This window comes from Dermacentor silvarum, unplaced genomic scaffold (genome assembly GCF_013339745.2).
Source record: "Dermacentor silvarum isolate Dsil-2018 unplaced genomic scaffold, BIME_Dsil_1.4 Seq315, whole genome shotgun sequence".
In the NCBI taxonomy this organism is placed as follows: Eukaryota; Metazoa; Arthropoda; class Arachnida; order Ixodida; family Ixodidae; genus Dermacentor; species Dermacentor silvarum.
In genome coordinates this window covers 27264-32037 of record NW_023606036.1, presented here as the reverse complement: position 1 = coordinate 32037, position 4774 = coordinate 27264, and positions in this window count along the sequence as shown.

The window sequence follows — 4774 nt, the reverse complement described above, 5'->3', positions numbered from 1 at the left end:
TCGAGATAATAATTTTCAAAGTGTCCGACGAAATCAATCAAATCAAATCAATTTATCGTCCAGTTTACATGCTGGACGGTCATTTTGGACTAAAAACTACATATGTAGCTTGACATGACCCGAAAGACCACACATGCAAAATAATTCACATATATTTCCAGCTGTCGCTGGAATTCCTCATAGACGAAATAGCTATGAATGGAAAGGCAAAGAATATTTGCGTAACGGCGAGTTAACAGAATTGGAAAAGTTTTAACAGAATGCATTTTAAACAACACTGCAATAACAATACTAGCTATACAAAACAACGCAGCACCAGCTATACAACATAGCATGAGACTGAATTTTACAAGATCAACATTTGCTAAGAAAACGAAACAGGATTTACATTATATACTCAGAACCATACAGAAAGGCAGAATAATAATCACATCAGATACATTACAAGTGACCAAAGTGTCAGCTGATTTCCTTCTTACTGAAATTACCGCCATTTTTGTATCTGTTGAAAGTAAATGGTAGGTCATGTATTAACGATTGATGCTTATAGAGTGTTCTGAAGTATGGAATTGACCATATCTCAGGATTTCTTGTGTTCGCATTAATGTGACGACGCTCTGAGGAGGCTAATTGTTTTTTGTAGTTGTACAAGCTAATTCTGACATGGATGGCCTAATGGATGGTAAGAACGCCTACTTCAATATTTAACATAATTACGCGAATTACCTTTTTAATTATTTTACTGCACATCTTTCAATCTACGAATTATAGCCGCTGAGTTCGCAAGGCGTATCCACTTGGAACGAATTCTCAGGACTGAACCAGTTTCGAGATATTAATTTTCAATATGCCCGACAAAATTCATGGGCGTTCCAATTAACGTTTTGAGGAAAACGCTGTTTTATGCATTGAAGCAAAAAGTAACTGGCCTTAGCGCTAAAATAATGCCATATTATCGACACTGGTAATAGTGCGATCGCAAAAGCGGTAACATGGAAATGGTTTGAGGAGTGGTTCTTTGAATAATTTATTTTTCCTTACGCGGAAACAATGTTCGTTTTTGCGGAAAAGGAGAAACCAAATTAGCGTAGCTTGCACTGGCTGCGCAATGCTAAAGAGACAGCGGAGATGATGGGCACCTAGCTAGTCCTCGCTTTTGTGCTAGACTAAGCACTACCAAGTCATCCCCAGCATTTCCCGGAATTTATTTATTATTGATTGATTATCGAGTAGCTATTGATTGGCTATTGATTGTCTATTGCAAGATATTGGCCACGTATTTGGGATAGGCTAAGCACTACCAAGTTATCGGAATTTATTTATTATTGATCTATTATCGATTAGCTATTGATTGGCTGCCGATTGGCTATCGTAAGGTATTGGCCACGTATTTGGGCTAGGCTAAGCACTACCAAGTCATCCCCAACATTTTCAGGAATGTATTGATTATTGATCGATTATCGACTAGCTATTGATTGGCTATCAATCGCCTATCGATAGGCAATTAGTCCCCACTATTCTTAGCTAGACTTATCCAGGATCAGCTTCGCTAGTTCACAGGTGTATGTGCCATTGCGCTTGGACCCTTTCTGCACTGCTGCCAGGATCGGCCCACATTTTTGGATTCAGCGGACACATTAGGCCCGGCTGAAACAGCTCCGCTATTAAAATGAGAACTTCATCTGTTTTACTATTTTCTTTGATAAGATATAGTGATCTGATAAGATATACAGTCAAGAGAGCGGTGTGGATCTGAGAACAAACGGGGATAACCGATATTCTAATTGACATTGAGCGGAAAAAAATGGAGCTGGGCAGGCCATGTAATGCGTAGGATGGATAACCGATGGACCATTAGAGCTACAGAATGGATACCAAGAGAAGGGAAGCGCAGTCCAGGACGACAGAAAACTAGGTGGGGTGATGAAGTTAAGAAATTCGCAGGCGCAAATTGGAATCAGCTAGCGCAAGACAGGGTTAATTGGAGATCGCAGGTAGAGGCCTTCGTCCTGCAGAGGACATAAATATAGACTGATGATGATGATGACAGTCATCTTGCACGTGTCACTTCAGCTTGGCACAGAATGCATTGAACCATGCAATGCATAACGGTCGCGTGTGCTCGAAGGCCTACTTAGGCCCTTCTATGAGCGGGCCCGAGTCTGGCCCGGGCCCGTGGCTTGAAGCCCGAGCCCGGCCCGGGCCCGTCGCCTCAAGCCCGAGCCCGGCCCGGGCTCGCGGCTTTAAGCCCGGGCCCGGCCCGAGCCCGCCGACAAAACGATTCGGACGGCCCGGCCCGGCCCGCGGGCCGGGCCGGGCCCGGGCTTTCGGGCCGGCCCGGGCCCGTGCAGTGCTCTACCCTTGGCTGGTAGAGGTACCAAGCTTCGCTTTAAAAATCAAGCCCAACTGGCGGCCTTCCAGAACCCAAATCAACAACAATCTATTATGTGCGTTTTTGTACACCATGTAAAATATTTTGGTCGTTCATAGAGTTGTGACATATCGTAGGCTACATTTTGCTGTTGCAAGCCTAAGCTGTGCATGCAAATGAGGGGGATTCAATGACCCTGTAATGCCGAGCGCTTATCACGCGCCGTGCGGAAGTCAAAGCATAAACGAACTTCTATATTGACGCTATTGAAAACTCAAGGTAAGCATTTGTGCTTGCTGCCGTATCTCTATGTCACCTCGGACGTATAACATCGACGTATAACGTGGACGTAAAGCATGGACGTATAGATTAACGACATGGCCCCATGTCTTGTGTACTGTTCTTGTGTACTGACAAAGTGCTGCGCAGTTATGATACCGTAAAACCTACAGATAAGCAGCTGAATGCCCGTGGTATAATGCCACCGACGAGAAGCCCAAGTCATGCCTGTCCGTCCATTCGGACGGACGGACGGACGGACGGACGGACGGACGGACGGACGGACGGATGGATGGATGGATGGATGGATGGATGGAGGATGGATGGATGGATGGATGGATGGATGGATGGATGGATGGATGGATGGATGGATGGATGGATGGATGGATCCATCCATCCATCCATCCATCCCATCCATCCGCGTGTACCTGGATCCATCCATCCATCCAGGATGGATGGATCCATCCATCGATCCATCCATCCATCCATCCATCCATCCATCCATCCGTCCGTCTTGTCGTACGGTCCATCCATCCATCCGTCCGTCTTGTCGTACACAAGACAGACGGACGGACGGGCTTAAAGCGGCTTAAGTAGGCAAATAATGTTAATCGCATTAAATGGTATCACCGGCGAAAATTAAAATATAACATGCGTGATAATATAAATTAATCATGGGAGCTACTACATGCTACACAACAGGGTCAAATAAAAAAGGAAGTGATGCAGTCATGAGGCGCCGGGTACAATGAGGTCATACTAAATAAGGTGGAGTTTGCATACTGTCCATAACAAAAAGGTACCAGGTCTCTCGCCTGCCAATGGCGTAATGCACCTGAGATTGGGATTGCTTCTATAGCCTTCAAATTAAGTGCAGGACTGTTGGTAGATTGGCATTGAGCGTACATTGCAGCACGAAAGATGCAGTAATCAAACCAGAGATGAAGAATTTTGGCATAACATTATTCTTCATAAATAAAACAGGAAATGAAAGTGCAAAAAAGGGAAGTTTCCGCCGAAGTCAGTCGAACCGAAAGCCTTCGCACAACACGTACGCTGCTCTAGCAGTTCAGCTACGGCGGTGGCTGTCCACCGTCCACTGCCTTCAGTCTTGATGTGTCTCTCTTAGGAACGTTACACAGCGCTGTTCACGATTATAGCGGCAGGTGTGAAACACCCTACTAACCACACACTTCGCGCATTACTTGAGTAGGTAGGTGGACAGGGAACCGTCGCATAGTGCCTCACGTCTACCAGAGTCGCTGTGCAATGATTGAGAACTAGGGGTACCGAGAGGCTCCATAACAACCCTATAAAGTCAACGGACAATGCAGTCACAGAATGCAGTGGGGGAAATTAAGTTTCGTAATTGAATTGCAGAAGTTATTCTCGTATTGGATTAAATTTTGTGATAAGCGTAATATTTTATGTAAAGGAAAAAATGAGTGAAAAGGAAATAAACACCAACTTGCCGCTGGTGGGATCTGAATCCGCAACATCCGTATGATAACTGTGGCTTCAGGCCAATCGAGCTACGATGGCGGCTATTAAAGACCGAGGCTGTGGCAGCACAACATACCTCGGACCGCAGGCATCACGTAGTACCATTTATAATTCGTAATTACTTCTGCAATTCAAGCAAAGTAGTTAATTAGAATTGTGTTTTCCTTCTTCATTGTCTGTTGAATTCATGTGGCTGTAAGTGAATCATTACTGCAGTGATACTCGTACCTGTTAAGCATGTGTTCACGTCGATCACAAATATTCTTGTACGACATTGTTGTATTATATATTTTTCTCTCCAACTTCAATGATCCGAATCACTTTGCAAAAAAATAGGCTGTGACGCCATGTGCTTGAATTACCGACACTCTTCGTCAGGTGTTTCGTCAATGTCCCTCGCATTCATAGAACTGATGTATTATTTTCTTGTTTTCTTTCAATTGGATCAAGGCAGCACGTCGACTGACAGCCCGAAGGCCCTTACAGATGATCTGAAAATAAAGTTAAAACGAGTTAAACGATGGTTAAAAAGCACAGACGTTTAAGACACGTCAAGTTCCGTACGCAAGACCGCTCTAAAACATTTGTTGCTATTCACACATTTCTTTGAATTACAGCATT